This window comes from Motacilla alba, chromosome 15 (assembly GCF_015832195.1).
Source record: "Motacilla alba alba isolate MOTALB_02 chromosome 15, Motacilla_alba_V1.0_pri, whole genome shotgun sequence".
In the NCBI taxonomy this organism is placed as follows: Eukaryota; Metazoa; Chordata; class Aves; order Passeriformes; family Motacillidae; genus Motacilla; species Motacilla alba.
Window position 1 is genome coordinate 7498848 of NC_052030.1, and position 17361 is coordinate 7516208.

The window sequence follows — 17361 nt, forward strand, 5'->3', positions numbered from 1 at the left end:
TCATCTAATGCAGGGCAGTATTTCACAAACACAAGGCTGATAAAACTTCACGGCATATGTGAAGAGGTGACAGTAACCATGCTTATTAATGGCATTTACCCTTAAATCTTGAAGGCTTCTCTGAGGAAGAAACTCAGTCTTGGCAAAACAACCCTCTGATCACATCCCAGTGAAGTTGGCCCATTGCTATATAAGCTTCACTGTTACAGATACATCAATTTCTGGCCTGAATTGTTTTTAATTCTAGCATTAAAAGATGCAGAGAAGAAATACCAAGTCTCTACATCACTGCCCACCCTGCCACCTCCCTCATTTATTGTATTTCAGAATACACAATATATTCTTGCTACATTGTATAGATTATTATTTTAATTAAATAATAGAACAATCCACAGCAATAGGACTTAAGCAAAACCTTTTGTTTTTCCCCTCTCTCCCTTCCCTAAGGAGGGCTGATACAAAGGAGAAATGGCTCAGTTCCCTTTACCAGATCTGTCCTGAGCTGGTGCTCAAACCCTGTGGTGTGGCAGCCATCCTCGGGCCATTTCACCAGAGCAGTGCTCCAAGAACAGCAGCACAGCAATTCTGCTTTGTCTTACTGTCAACTCTGTTGAAAAGCAGCAAAGTAGGAAGGTTTTGCTTCATTCTCCACTGCGCAGCAATAAATTGACATAGCACAGCTGCAGTCTGCTCAAGCTGAAGGAAGGAAGAAAACAATTTGGGGCTCACATCTGTGCAGAACTATTAAGAGAAGCCAGCCATCTCTGTTCCACCAAAGAACTGACCCAGCTATGCAGTTCACTTCTGCTGATGACATTAGGTTTAGGAAATGCTCAGCATGTTTATTTTGCAAACAGCATTTTGCTTGGAAATTACAAAAGAATCAGAAGTGCCACTTGCTGTTAGACAACATTATAATGCAAAATGAAGCACAACCATTGTGACAGGAGAACACAGTCATTAACTCAAGAGAGTTGGCAGTCTTCTGATATTTAGTAGATTTTTCTCACATTCAACATCCTGGAGTCTTGGGATCAGAAAATCTAAATTTCGTTCCTTTCCTAAAGCCTTTTAAGCAGCCCTCATAACTGCAGGATTTGAAAGTTATGTACCTAAATGGCAAGTATACAGATTTAAATATTTTATGCTGAAGTATCATCTATTTTGGGGACAATATTAGGATTCTGAACACTAGGTTTGATAACTCTGAACAACCAGCACACAGGACTTCCTCATCTCTAGATCAAAACTCAAATCTTTCATTGATTTATCTTCTCAAGACAGTTTATGACTGCTTACAAAACAAAAACACAGGAATTCTCAAAGCCTTGGGCCTAACTTCCATTTTTGTTAGAGCTGCAAAATTGTGATGACTTGCCAACAGTTGTGATTGATATTAGAATAATGCAGAAATCACAATCAACTAATTTTTACATGATAAAATGGTCTTTTAAACTTTCTAAATCCATCTCTGATCTGAAAATACCTCTGCACTTTGAGGATATTCACAAGGGCTTTGTCTGTGTTACTGTAAAAGTACCCAGCAATATTCTTGGAAAACTTACTGCCTGGAAAATGTGTTTTCCAAATAGGGTCCCTGAAAAGAACACAGATGGATCTATGAAAAATCTGGTACTTCTGTAAGAAGCCAAATAGGACATGTCAAGTGGCAGAGGAACAAATGGAGATGGTCACATCCATGAAGGTGCACCAGCTAAAATCCACTGAAAACAACACAGGATTGGCAATCACTTACTGTCTTCATGCACCACTTATCCTAAGAACCAGTAGCTCAAGAAAAGTCAAAGGAAAAAAAAGAAAGAAACCGAAACAAAGATAAATAATCTAAGAGTTACTAGCTTGCAGTATATTTGGAGTGCCCACCCTTTCCAGTGATATCCTGGGTTTATGCAGCATAGGGAATATTCTCCCTGGCCAGGCCACTGATGGGAAACATCAGCAAGTTGCCAGGACTGAGATGAATGAAACTTAATGACAAATGGGGGAAAAGTCCAGAATATTGACTCTGGTTTCCTTCTGCCTTGCCCAGTTTGCCTGCACAGTGACAGTGCCTCAGCCCTGCTAGTGCTGCTCGCACTAATTACATCTGCACGGCTAGAGTGGAACATATTAAGGTTAAGAAAAAAAATTACCCTCTGAACCCACTAGTACATATCCAGAGGAACTATTCATTTAAACTTCAACTTAAATACGTATTTATCTTTGTGCTCTGAAGTCCAATATACCTCATTTTCAATTTAACCTCTCCTCTTTTATGCTTTGTAGAAGTAGTACAAGATCATTTATGCAGAGACTTTAATATTTATAAAAAACTCCAGCAATTGGAAGAGCCAACATTTCAAAGGGTCAGCAATCAATGCACACAACCCCCACTGCCCTTCCAGCTGGAGAGATCCAGACACAAACAGATCCGCCAAGTGCACGTTGGGAGAGGTTCCGGATTGCACATCCCTGGCACTGCGAGAGGAGGGAGAGCTGCAGAGAGGGGAACACAGGTCAGACCCTCGGGCAGTGTAAACTGTGAAAATATCTGCTCTGACTGCAACCAGCTCGCAGTCAGCCTCCAGCACTCACTGGAGTCACTGGGGCAGCCCGCAAGGCAAAGCAGCTCTCAGGAGGAGGGGGCAGATGGGAAGCCATGTGGGGAAATCTGGCATTCCAAGCTGGGAATCAGGATGGAGACTTGCCCTGCTCTGCTTCCCTGAGCTCCACCTCAATGCTGATCTGTGCCATGCTGCACTTCCCTTCTCTTCCCTTCCCAAGGAGTCCTGCTCACCAGAGAGAGCACAAATCAGCACGTGCCAGGCTGATGGACCTACCCCCTCCTACATTTTTGTATTTTAGGGTAAATCAGGTATCCATCACCCAGAGATACCTTCCAGGTGCAGACAAAAAAGCCTACATATCTCACAGGCTGCATTCTGCCCACGGGTGCAGTTGGAAAGTCACCACCTCTCCTCTGCTAAGCAGCACAGAGTAATTCAAAGCGAAAGCCCAGCATGAAATCCCCACACAAACCTAACAAGGTACTCTCAAAACCTCCATTTCTCCAACTTTGATCTTACAGCACTTTGACAGAGTCCAGAGACTGCCATCTGCACCCCTCATCCACCAACATCCACCACTTACGTTATTCTGTAATCTGACGTGCAGATTTGAGAGCTTTATATTAGGGGTGTTCTGAAGGGAGTCTGAAAGTCAAATTCCTACTCCTAGCACATGGAAGGTTAGAGTGGTTCTTTTTATAGCCTATCCCAGTCTCAGCAATATTGGAATATGTAATGGTCACAAAATGTCAACCTGCAACTCCTGTGTGCAATAGGAAGGTGTTATGCCTGGCTTCAGATATAGAACAGTTGGGAACAAAGTACCTTAAATAACCTGCTGAAGGTCATATGTGGATCTAGAGATGACCCATACACCTTCTGCACCTCACTCGAGAAACCACCTTTCTTCCTGCTATGATTAAGGGGATTTTCATATAGTATAAATCAGAGTGAAGTATTTCTTTCCAGTGGAAAGGCCCCAAAACTACAGGCACACATAAACATCAACTTTTAATCATTTCAAGAAGCCTTGCTTAGAGGTAATATTGTAGCCACTTACTTACAGTAGTAAGACACGGTATAAATATGCAGTAGAACAAAATTACTTAATTAAGGAGGAAAGCAGCATATGAAATTCAGAGTGCCTGCCTCAAAATTAAAGATAAAACCATTTCAGCTTGACAAACAATACTAGAATTGTACTTTAGCAGAAGCTTTCTTAATTTCTTTGCACCCTCTCCTTCATTCCTTCTCCTTCCTATCCCACCCCAAATATCTTTTCTGTGCTGATATCACCAGAGAGCTGTAAACTCTCAGTGAAAGGCCAACAAAAAATGTGAAACAAATACAACGTGAGATTTCAAATACAAATTGCAAGTATTAATATGCAACAACATTTCCTTTTCTTGTTTGGATTTACACTGAGTAGAAATCCAGTCCCTTTCCTGAAGGGAGCCAAGCAGGCTCTCGGTGTCATACGTGACAGCAATCATAAGTTAATCAATGACAGTAAGTTTACAAAGCTCACAGGCAATACTTGATCCTAGAGCTCTTTTCCCGTGTGAGTGGTTCTATAAGTAAAGAAAAATTAAAGCAATATGCCCATTTTGTCTGAGTAACTGCCTGCCCCAAAAGCCACCTGTGCCAGGGCCGTGGCAGCCCCGGTGCTGCAGGGCAGTGTCAGGCAGCACCCTTGTAGCCCAGAGCTTACTGAAGCTTTGCAGATGGGAGATAAGCAATACTTTATATTTCACTCAGATGTAGATTATGAGCCAGGGAAAAGAAAGCTTAAAAGGTGAACGGCTTCTTTTGGCATTAGCTGAAATCTCTGCATAGTCTCCAAAGAAAGCCGACAGCGAGGTCAAGCTACAGTATGGGAATTCTATAGGCAATAAAAAGCCCTGTTTTTTAAGCTCTGAGTCAGAAAAATTCAATGTGGATGACCACTTATTGAAAGGGTCATCATCCAACAGAGAGAAAATTGCTAGAGCAACAAAGAGCCCGGAAGTATTGCTCAGTTTATAGAAACCACAGAGAAGGATGAATTCTAAATCCGTCTCCTCCTAGAATTAATCTAGTTTGCTTCTAAGGATCAATCTACCCAGTAGAAATCTCATTGTGATGGTGCAATCAAGCTCCTTCTCCAAAAACTGAGCTTGAATTACAAAACAAAACTGTTTTATGACCGCATGCTGACATTTACATATTTATTTAGCACTGAAAGCACAGCTCCAGCACTGCATTGACAACCAAGAAGGACAAATGGGGGTTCTTGTCCCAGGATAGGTTTTTTTTTTCCAATTTTCCTCCATGGAGCTACTTTAGCTATTCTCCAGGTGACTGCACTGTGTGTTGGCATTCTCAGGATGTTTACAGAAACAGAGCTGAGGAAGACCACATAGAGATTTCCTGGGGCCCTGAGGATTTCCCTCGCAGGCAGGAGTTTCAATGCACCTGTGTATTGACTGTGCCCATGAGGCTACACCTGCACCTGCTCTGCTAGAGAAACATCGATGCTAGCACAGCACTAACCTTGCCCAGGCACTCTCCTACCCAGAACATCAAAGCAACGCCTGAATAGGCTCCTCATGGATCCTGTAGCAGGACTTTCCATGCATTAAATGACTCACTGTGAAACAAAGCCAGTTCAACGAGTCTTGTAGCAGAATGTCCCACTGCAGTGAAATAAAAACCTCTTGTACCTGCAGGCAGAGATCCCTCCCCCACAAGAACAGCTTCCTGCAATTGCCCCCCTTTCTGATTCTCATTCTCAAACCAGTTATATCCTTCTGCTCCTCACTTGCTCACACTCCTGCTCCCAAAGCAAGGAATTTGCTTTGCTAATTAGTGCCATTAGGGAAGTTGGGGAACATGAAGCACAGATTAAAAAATTATTCAGGCTGGGTTCTTAGCACTTCACCCTTGTGATATAGCCGTGTTGTAAGCTCTGCACTGAACAGCACTTGACTCAGCCTCAGTTTGCAGCAGAGAGAAATTAATTGCAATCTAATAGGATTCAAATTGGTACAAGGGATGCCATCATTACGGGACAAGACAGAGTAAAACCGCAGTACATTAGCAGCCAGCAAACGGCCCCGGTCAATGCAGTGGAACAGGCAACACCATGCCTCAGACATGATGGATTGAGACCTCAATAACTGTAATTTATTAGCTGGTGCTGCTCAACTGGCATAAGGACCAGGTGGGAACGGGCTGAACCTACGCGGTGTTTGCGGAAGGAACAACATTCCTTGTGCAAGGTCTAACTTGAAATCATTTCACACTGAAGTGAAGATGTGTCATGGCTTAATTCAAGCAGCAGTTATGTGTACTGAAGGATCAAAGTGTAAATCAGCAGCAGACTGGGAAGCAGAAGGCTCCTGATATCAAATGTCAGTGGATCTGCTGCCTTGCTTTGCAGCCTTTGACAAGTCACTTGAACCTCTGGTGCTTCAACGAAGGCAGGTACAGCACTGGGTCAGGAGCAGGATTCCCATCACAGGCCACATTCATCCTCTGTGCTTGCATCTGAGGTAAACTGCACTCCTCTCCTCACTGTATTTACAGCTGACACTGGAGCTAGTACAGAGACTGGCCCGTGGATATTTAAAGTCATGTGTGACAAACAGGCTTTATGTAATGAATTATGGTTAAGCTGCAAGAGTAAACCTGACAGACATGCACATGCATTCAGTCACACAAAGCCCAACTGTCCCACTTCCACATGAGCAGCTCCACAGGAACACGTACAAAGCAAAGCCAAGGTTGGGCTGTGACATGGATGAATGCACCCCAGATTTCCTTCCAGGTAGCACACCTGAGGTAGCAGAGCTCAAGGCAGCCCAGGTTAACAAGCTGGGATCCTCATGGGCCTTCATTCCTGCTCCTCATCTCTGCTGAAGCCTATGCCATGAATAGTCATTACTTGCTGCTAAATGAGGCAATCATTCCCATGCCTAGGAATGCCACACTCCCCATGGATTTTGCTGGGCAGGCAGAATTTTAAGAATTTGGAATATTTTCCAGTTAGTTTCAGCAAACAGAATGTAAGCCACCAACACCGGAGATGCCAACACAACCCACCAGCAGCTGCTATTTCCCTCCCATCTTCTGGTAGGAAAAATCTTTTGGATGCCAAACCCCCTGAAGCACAGATCTGCCACCCTCACACCCAGTTAGACCTTGACAACTCCTTTTGCCCCTTCCCACCTGAGGTCAGTGAGGGCTCCTGCACTCACTGCAGGAGGACCAGAAGACCTGAGAGGTGGTGGCCTGGGTCTCTGAGCTAAGGGCATCACATAAACAAATGCCATTTCTGGGAAGAATAAAATAAATGAATTAACACTGAAATGTAGATTTTTTTTTTTTTCTTGGCAAGCCTGTCTAGCTCACTGCAATCAGCTCTATGTACATTTCATACTCTAAGCTCATAATCAAGTGGGGCTATTTCAGAGCAGTAGATACCTGAACCCTCTTTCAAGCTTCCTTGACTGGAACTATTCCTTCCTAAAGCTACCAAGGACAGAAAACCACAAAATTACACATTCAATACTTCTAACTAGCACTTCACCCTAGAAGACTTTTAGAGGGTATATAATTAAAAAAATAAAATTGTTAGGCTTAAAAACTGGCTCAGCGAGTTTGCTATCAAGATCCTTGCCTGGGTTTGTACTGTGGAAACACCCTCAGTACTCACACCTAGTTCTCAATCATGAGATGATGATTAATACCAGCATTAGATCATCCTCAGCAATTGCCAGAGCTTTCTGCAAGGTTCTTGCTGGATTAAATCACTGAATGGTGCTCAGCACCTCTAAGCAAGTCCTTGAAACCTGATGCTGGCATCCATCCTGGGCACCTGACCTGGCACATTCATCTGGCATGATGCAGAAATACTGACTTGGATGGAGTCGCTTCTCTCCTGTCCTCCATCTGAACCAGCTTGCCGTGCTCTGAGTCAGCTCTGAGCTGATGTGCCAGTGCTGCTTCCAAATCCAGACAAGTCTGTGGATGATGAGGTTCCACAACTTAAGGCTGACCCCTTACATCCTGCAAGACCCCGACTCCTACAGCAGTGACCTCCTCTCTTCCTTCTTTAGGTTGAAAATATAGTGTTGTATTTTTCTGTACGGTAATACAATAATCATCATGTCCCCTGATACTTTTCTTCTGTGTATGGCAACCATTTAAAAATGAAGTAAAAATTATTTTGTCCCCATTACAGATAAGCAGCCACCACACAAAGGGTGGCTAAGCAATTAATCCTCTTGCCCAATAATCTAGTAGCACAACTTGGTAGCAGAAATCCTTTAAACTCAACAACTTTACCAACTAGCACTGCTGGCAAGAATATGGCATCTCCTTGTCTCCCAGACAGAGTTATTTTTTGAGAAGAGGTTTTAAAGTTATGTGTCTGCAGAGTCTGGAAACCTAAAAAAACCCAACTCGGATACCAAGTACCATCATGCTAGAGATCAAGATTCGTATTCAATACAGAAATAAAAATATCACATACAAGTTAATTCCTTACAGAGAGACTGTTAGGTGAAAGACACTATCTGATAGTGAAAAAGAATGTAGCACTTGCTTAATTTTTATTGTAACATATATAGTTCAGCACTGGAAACAGCTCGTTTTTTGGACAGGTAGAAAGAAAAGATTGACTTCTGCTGATTAAATCCTAATTCTGTCAGAACAAGCTCCAAGTCAACAAGTGTGTCAATACCTAACTAGGAATTAACTAAGGGCTCCCATTAGTGTAGTTGTATTAACAGCCTTTGCTGCAGGAAGCAAGTGAAAAAGCCCTTCAGGTTTTTAGCAGGTTTAGCAGATCCACCTGAGGCTGTGACAGCTCATCTCCACAGCTCTCTGAACAGCAGGATACACCTGATCAATGTGGGCCACGTGCTGCTGAGGGCTGCAAAAATCCTCTCCTTTTCTACATCCTGCAAATGAACACAGCTGCAGCAGTAGAAATTCCTGTTATTGCCTCTGTAAGTTACAGATAGTCTGCCAAAATAAAAAAAAATATTAACCATTAGGAAAATGAGCACATGATGCCACAGAAGGAAGCCTCTGAAATGATCAGAAATCCTATTTTGAGTCTCATCAATGGAGCACAAGAAACATCTTAAAACAGCTTGTACATTTTATGCGCCTGGACCTATCAAACTAGAAGTAAGACATTTATTCTAGTGAAAGGTGTCAGAACATGAAGTTAGAAATCAGAGTAAACTTGATATTAGGGATTTGTGTAAATGCTGAAATTACCATGGGGCACATTGCATTAACTAGTCACTGGGATTTAGGCTCTCAATTAACTGAATCCTTATGGGGGCAATTGCAGCCCCACCCACCCAGGACCTGGACACTTCCAGGGATGGGGCAGCCCAGCTCCTCTGCGCAGTCTGAGCCAGGGCCTCCCCACCCTCCCCAAACTCCCAACATAGTTTATCCTCTTCTGTATTTTTTAATTCATAGGAAGAACACATAGATGTGTTCAGACTTCACAAGCACCAAGTCTCAAGCCACTGGAACACTCTCAGAGAAAAATAATCATTTGTGATGACCAGCTATCATGGGACTGTAAAGAAATTACTGCTCTTAAAGTACACAGGCAGGTCAGTAAATGCTGAGATCCAGAGTGGTGGTAATTGTATAAGTGGAGAAAAGCTAAGAAAAATATGCAATTCAGGCAACTAGGACTCAAAAGCTGCAGGAATAAAAATGGGTTTTTGAAATCATCTTTACAAAGCTACATGGTAGTTGGATGAACACAAAGCCTATAAAGATAGCCAATTCCTGAAAAATATTCTTTCCCTGTGTCTTGGGTCAGTGAAGCCTCAACTAACTACCGAAATATCTGCTTTTGGCTCTGCCTTAGGCTTATGCCTATTGGAGGTGACCCAAGGTTATCAGACAACAATGCAGCTCCTACTAAATAACACACACACTAAACCCCACCAACACCAACAAAAAAACCCACCACAAAACATACTGCTGTTTTGTTTTTTTCTCTGGGACAATGCAGACTTTATTACATCTGCTATTACAACGTGCCTATAACAATGTTCTCTAACAAGCAGCCCTAAGGTCAAATATGTTCCTTGATCAATTTACTAGAGGTCCCTGGTGCTGCTGCTGTGGGTAGACTGTCTGGGGGAAAAAAATATAATCCCTTTATTCCTTTGCTTCGCTATAAGAAGAAAAAAAAACCTGTCACAGAGACATTTTTATTCTCCCTCTGCTCTTGACAAGTCAGGTAAACAGGGAGGAAATACCCAGCTGTAAGAGACCAGCATTTGTACAGGCACATAAAACCACACTGTTTATTTACCAAGCTACTCAACACAGCAGGATGATTCAGAACAAGGCTATGGGGATTTGGAAGATGTCTTAGCAAAACACCTGCAGTACTTTGCATGAGGACAAATAGAAGTCACTCTTCTGGATGTGAGAGTGGTGTGGTCATCTTCTTACAGGAATTTAACAGCTCAGTACATTGCTACAGTCAAATAACTCTGACAAGCAACAGTAATAATTCACAGATGCTCTGAGCAGCGCAGTCATCACAATAACCCTCTCCTAGTTTTGTCAGTAAAGCTGTGACTGCTGGTCTGGTTTTGCTCAACACACCAGTATCGACCAATAAGCAATAACTCTACCCAGAAAAGCAGATTTGACACTGGCAAACGTGCTACAGAAATCACTTCAGGCTCGCATCAAGCAGCAGGAAAGGAGTAAATCTTGTTGGCCACAATGCTGAGTACCACTCTTACTCATGCCTGACTTCTGTTTCATATGTTGTGATTTATTTCTTTTCACTGTGTGATGGTTTGAGTCATAGACTGGTACCAGCATTAAGGGGAACCATCCCATTCAGCCCCCCAAGCTGGAGTGAGCCCGGATTCCATGTGCCTCTGGTGATTTGTGGGTGATTCTAGGGATTGTCTCTGCTTGCTCCCATCACTCCTGAACAAACATGTGAATTTCTGCAAACAGCCCCTTTAAAAGACACCCCCCTCAAAAGAAAAAAACCCCTTTGCTAATGGCCCATAATGGGTCTAAATAAAGCCTGAGCTGTTCCTTACTCATGCATAACTTCATTGCTTCTATTCCCTTCACACTCTGCCCGGCTGGCATAATTTGCAGAAGGGTTTTAGCATGGACAATTGAAACACCCACATGCTGCCTGAACTAAAAAGCTTAATCCTAGAGCCCCTTTCTTCCTGTGTGATAGCTAAACGTGGCTTTTATTTTGATTACACCAGTCCCATCTGCACTGTCAGTTCAACCCATGAAGGCTGAACTCCACCCATATCCCCACACAGATTAGGACGGCATGGCACCCACCACAATGGCTAGAGAAGGTTTAAAATCTGGCAGAACTCCAACTTTCACATTTCATATGGCCAGAAGTCCCCCTAAAGTAGCAGACTCCAGGGGTGTAAAAACCCCAGAGTCACCACACCAGGTAATTAATTAGCACCTTGGTGCACTCAAAATCAGGACGTTGACAAAGGATGAGCAGGGGCCACAAAGAATAGTTGGCAGCTTCTTCCAAGACCACACATTCCCATTTGGGTGCCATGCCCTGAAACAATTTTAATCCATCTTTCTCTTTAAGCAGAGACAGCACTGCCACTGACGATGATACGACGACAGTGACAAAGGAGGGCTGAAATTCAGACCAAATTTGTTATTCCCCTCAGCTAGGCAGTTATGCACAAGAAACACTGCTTGTAAACACTTCTTTGTCAAACACTCAATTACAAGCTGCTTTATGAACAAAATCAGGCAGTGGCAAGGAAAGTGAGAGACGAAAATGGGGAAGCAATCTCCAGTGGCTTCCAGCCATCCACGGCCCAGGGACATTCCAGGTGACACTGCCAGCCCCTCTGACAGAGGGCATGGACACGTGGTGGGAAAACACCAAATCTAGCTCTGCAGAATGGGGTTTGGGTTTTGAGGACCTCTACTTTGTTGAGCCGTTATGGTTATTTCCTATGCAGTAAGGAAAGAATAACTGCTTTATTTTTATATTGTTGCTTTTTGCAGTCTGAACCAGGAAGAAAAGGAGCACATGTACAAATGTGGAACAAGTTCAAAGCCCTCAGTTCAGGCAACACTCACAATATGACTCTTTTTGTCATCCCCATTTACACCTTTAAACACTGAAATTGCTCCACAGGAGCTAAAAAGTAACTGGAAACCGGAACATTCCCTTTTTTCATGTTAAAGCTGCAGATGTACTCCACAATGTCCAGCTGAGCTACCTCCAGCTTCCATCCTAAAAGGACTGAAGCTCTAACTCCAAAGAGATACTTCTTATAAGAAGTATAAGAAGTATCTTATAGAGCCAATAAATGTCATGTCAAATTATAGAATATTGCCCTATGACCACTTGAAAGCTTTGAGAACCAACAGAAAAACAACTTCATGAGATCTAGTACCACTTTCCAGGAGGCTGCAATGTTACAGCAGCCAGGGCTGTTCATCATGGCACTGCTATTCAGGCTGCCCTGGACAACACCCCCTGCTTGATCCATTACCTCCTCCCTGGATTCTTTTAGCAGTATTATTCCAGTGGATAAGATTTCCCCTGGAAAGAGCTTTTTCCTTGTTTTTACTATTCAGTTCAATGAGTCAACCAGAGCTGTAAGAGGAAATGTCAGAGAGCAAAGTGAAATCCATTGCTACCTCCAACTTCAACTGGCAATGGATCTGCAGATGAAGGAAGAATCGAGCCTGTGCTCCTTTCCCTAGAGCTGAACTGAAACCCTTCAACCAGAAGAAAGTGGAATGGGGAAGAAAAGGTGAAGATAAAATATTTGGGTTTAAATTTAAAAACCTGCACTCATTTACACAATTAACTTAGACACCAACATTCAGAATCCAGCAGCTTCCCAAGGAATACTTTGCTTTGTAATCTCAACAATTCCAACTGCAGAAAAAAGCAAAATTGAAAGAGAGCTACCAGAAAGAAAAAAACATCAACTTTTGCATATAGCGATAGCAAGAATTGACAAGTATAATTCCTAAAATTAATACATGAAACCTTGCTAGGATTTTTTAAAATAAATTAATTTCAAGGCTCAACTTCAAAAAAAATTTAGAATCAACTTAGAGTGCTAATAGCTGGAAAAACCTACATACAGACACAACATATTTCACCTCCTGAGTTAAAAGATACTTACCCAACTACATCTTAGGACTCTACTGACCAGTACCTTTGGAAGAGCTTTAAATCTATCACAAACCCCTGCTGGCTTTACTTAATTTTGATGTTTCTTTAAGACAAAACATTAGGGAAAACAGATTGATTCTGCCAAAACAACTGTGCAATGGCATTCACCTGAATAGCTACTAATAACCTTGCTTGAAGGAAAAATGCAAGTGCTTATTTTACCTAAGAGATGCCTTGGAACCGAAGATGTGCTCACTCAAGCTGTGCATGTTCTCAACAGCTCATGTAAACCATCCATCAGGCAGAAGTATGACAATTATCTGCCTTAAGAATCCTCCCAGAAAGAAGCTGGGGGATGTGGGTAACACTGCCCCAGGCTGCAGCTTGGGAGGGAGGAGGACTGAGAGGTGGAACACAGCTCAGCTCTGGGAGGCTTCCACAAGGAAAGCCAAGTCAGCTGGACCAGTGCCACCGAATGACTTCAGGCAACGACTGGCAGCTGCCAAAGCAATCCTGGCACACTGGGTATCCCAGCAGCCTCCTGCAGAAGCTGAGATCCACGGCCAGCAGTCAGCAAGGACAGGTTTTCCATGAGGAAAGTAACAGTACCTCATGAAAAAGGTATTTCTCCTGCCTCAACCGCGTGTGACATTGGGATGTCATTTTGTTTGTTTGAAAGGAGCTCAGATTTACACTGGTGTGGTGCAGATGGTTTAGTCATCACACTGGTAAGTGTGCTAGGAGAAGAATATTGGCTGTCTGCATCAACTGTGCTTATTTCACACCAATAAAAATACCTGTGATCATCCCAAATATCACTGCAGACATGTGGTGCAAGCAGAGGAACAGAGGCTACAATTAGGTAACAGATCCCAGCCTCTTCTGCAAAGTTAGCTAAAATATTGGGCAGCTAGTGCTTAAATCAACATGAAGTAACCTTTTAGATGCTTCTTGTCCAAATCAGAAAAACAACATCCAAAAAGACTGTGGCTCCTTCAGGGCCCTAGCTCCTCTTGCAGCATCCACACTGAACCCGGGAATAATGTCTCTACACATCTCACAGGACACCTGGAACATGTCCTGGCTCACAGCTATGAAGAGATGTACAATAAAAACCTCCAGCCAGGGCTCTGAATCTATTCAAACAGCCCACACTACTCCATTTTTCAACTTGCTAAAATCACAAGATCCAACAGAAGCGCTTTATATTGGTACCTTTCCCCCCAAAAAAACCACAAATAAAACAAAGTGAGAGGAAGGGAGAAGGAAAAGAAAGAGGACTTTAGTGCATGGTGTCAACCAATCATATTCAACAGAGAAAAAGACACAAGTGGTTATAGCTTCCTGTAAATTACTTCATGTAATTAAATCCCCTTCTCTAAATTACAGACCATTTAGCTCTTCTTTTATAACAATGTAACCAATGACCACCACCAACCTTTTTTATAGCATCTAATGCCACATAAGTTGTTAGCAATGAAATTTCCTTTTTATTTCTCCCTTTCAAAAGAAGCTGCTGTAATGAGATTCATTCACAGCTACTTACAGACTGTCATGAGAAGAGAGGATCGCCTTGTTTCCCTTTATTCTGCTCCTCTCTGAGGCTATATTTAAGCAAACGTGACCTAAAGTCCTTATCAGTCATCTCAATGCAGGCAGAGAAGTTAAAGGTGACCAGCAAGAGTTTTAAAACATGGAGCTCATAACTGGTTTGATTCTCCACACACACACATCACTTCCTAACACTGCACCAGCGTGGCTTAACTATCTTCCCACCACTTGAATTTTCTGACCTGTCTCAGCATTGAACCAGCAGGAACATCAGGTTTGCAAGCCCCTGTTTGCTGGGGACGAGTCCTGCCCGAGGGGAGCAGCTTCCCCTGGATTGTCCCTGGTAGGAAATCCCAAAAGTGTGTACCTGCAGCTCCAGAGCTCTGCTCAGCCACGCTCACTGGGACTGCAGCTCCTGCCTCTTCTCCCATGGAGCCCAGATGGAGGCCCCTGGAGCCACTGCAGACAGCCCGGCACAGGCAGCACTGGTAGCATCCAGTGCTTTCATCACTGTGCTCTCCAAATCTACTCCAACACGTCCTAAAAGTGCCAGCAGCCATCTGCAGGCCTGAGCACCCTGCTGCTGCCCAGATGCTGGCAAGTGGGAGAGGTGAGTGGGGACAGACGGGGATTCTGGAGCAGGGGAAAAGCAGGGACACAGAAAGCAGAAGCCAGTGCTGCAGGCAAAGCCTTGGGGTGTAGCTGCGAGCACAGCATGGTTGGTGTGTAAGAGCAGCACTCTGATCCTTGGGCACACAGCAGGGAGCAGAGTGGACGTGGCAAGGCACTCGTGCAGCACTGCATCCCCATCCCCACAGCCCCCGAGCCCTGCCTGCTCTGACACCCAGGAACAAATCCCCACTCAAGAAAAGCCCATGGCAGTAAAATGCTGGCCAGGTGAGCCAGCCCTGCCCAACCCAGCACAGGCAGCTGAGCCTCTCTGAAAGAATCAGGAGAGCTCTATGGAAGCAGAGACAAGTGGGGCACATGGAGCAGCCATACTGGCTAAGGAGGGCCAGCTACAAAAGGGGAACCCACTGGTCCAGACAAGCAAGAGTTTCACTATTCAGTGAAAAAGACAAAGCCACATTCTCTCATATATCACACTTCCAGCAGCCAAAACATGCTTCACATCACTGTTCAGAAAATAATATTTGCAGTGTAGTAAAATCCAGCATACGCGTCTGTTTCATTCTTCAGCATTAGTCTAAAAATAACTGGACACCCCACAATTCCAATGAGCATCATCTCTTCAATTTCTGTTTCCCTACCAGAACTGCAGAGGGTTTTGAAATACATTTTTTCTGGCTTAAGCCGCCTCCTGTCACAGTTCCCAGAGGGTTTATGGCACTGTTTTGCACCACTCCTGAAGCAGCGTGTTACAGAATTCTGTTATGGAAACCATTGCAGCCCAAAGGTGGCTGCAATCCCATGATGAAGTTACCTGTGCCACAGCTATAATGCAGACTTTAATGGTCTAGTGTTGGTACAGCATTTTAAACAAACTAACACTGCCAAGTTCTCCCTCTGCTGCAGAGCAGGCTCTGCAGCCACTTCAAGAATCTTGATGAATTCTTGGATAAATTTAGCAAAAACAACAGCACTTCTTTGTAATAGCAGGGTTTCATTTGGGAAATAAACATCCACTTTTTATTTACAAAGGATTTTTCCTCCTCCTGCCACTGCTGTGCTATGCCCACTGCTTCCCTCTACTTTGATCCAAAAAACAGAATACCAAGTGCCTAACCAGGACTTAAAGCAGATTTTTAAATTAGTTCCTGACAGTGCAAACAGATTGCTATTGATTGAAATGAGGCTGATTTCAGGCCTTGGATTAGCAAACCTAATGCCTGGATGCTGTGCTGCCCATTTCGGTGCTCTGCACCGCTGCTCCCCAGCGGTTTCCCGGGCAGCTGCGGAGCCTCTGCAGCTGCAGATCAGCGTGAGAGCGCAGGGCAGGGCCAGCTGCGGCTGCCTGCAGCCTGCTCAGCCCCAATGAGGGCTCCTCCCGAATCCCCGGGGCCGGGACCCTGCCCTGCACCCTCCCAGGACCTCTGGATCCAGCCAGAATCACAGAATCACGAGGTTGGAAGAGACCTCTAAGATCATCAAGTCCAACCTATGTCCTAACAGCTCAACTAGACTATAGCACCAAGTGCCAAGTGCTTTTTTTAAACACATCCAGAGATGGTGATTCTACCACCTCTCTGGGAAGACAATTCCAGTATTTTATTATTCTTTTGGTGAAATATTTTTTCCTTATATCCAATCATTACCTTCCCTGACGTAGCTTGAGACTGTGTCCTTGTGTTCTGTCAGTGCTGCCCAGTGGAAGAGACCTACCCCCACCTGTCTACAGCCTCCCTTCAGGAAGCTGTAGAGAGCAATAAGGTCACCTCTAAGCCTTCTCTTCTCAAGGTTAAACAGCCCCAGCTCCTTCAAACGTTCCTCACAGGGCTTGTGTTCCAAGCCCCTCACCAGCCTTGTTGCCTGCCTCTGGACACACTCAAGCATCTCAACATCCTTCCTAAATTGAGGGGCCAGAACTGGACACAGCACTCAAGATGCAGCCTCACCAGCGCCGAGTACAGGGGAAGAATGACCTCCCTGCTCCTGCTGGCCACACAATTCCTAATGCAGGCCAGGATGCCACTGGCCTTCTTGGCCACCAGGGCACATTGCTAGCTCATATTCAACCGGCTGTCGACCAGCACCCCCAGGTCCCTTTCTGCCTGAACACTGTCCAGCCACACTGGACAGTGTTCACCACCAGTCCCCAGTTTGTAACGCTGTAGGGGATTTTTGTGGCCAAAATGTAGAACTCGGCACTTAGACTTATTAAACTTCATGTTGTTGGACTCTGCCCATCCATCCAACCAATCTCAGTCTCTCTGCAGAGCCCTCCTTCCTTCCAATTGATCAACATACGCTCCTAGCTTAGTGTCGTCTGCAAAGTTACTAATGAAGGACTTGATGCCCTCCTCCATGTCATCTATAAAAATATTAAATAGAACTGGTCCAAGCACAGAGGGACACCACTGGTGACTGGCTGCTCAG

The 17361-nt window shown here is 44.1% G+C and overlaps 1 protein-coding gene across 17 annotated transcripts in view; it reads right to left on the bottom strand.

Moving 5' to 3' along the window:
- The window catches only part of FBRSL1 (fibrosin like 1), a 507461-nt gene that overhangs the window by 347707 nt on the left and 142393 nt on the right, over window positions 1-17361 (bottom strand). The gene's annotated exons all lie outside the window — the stretch shown is intronic.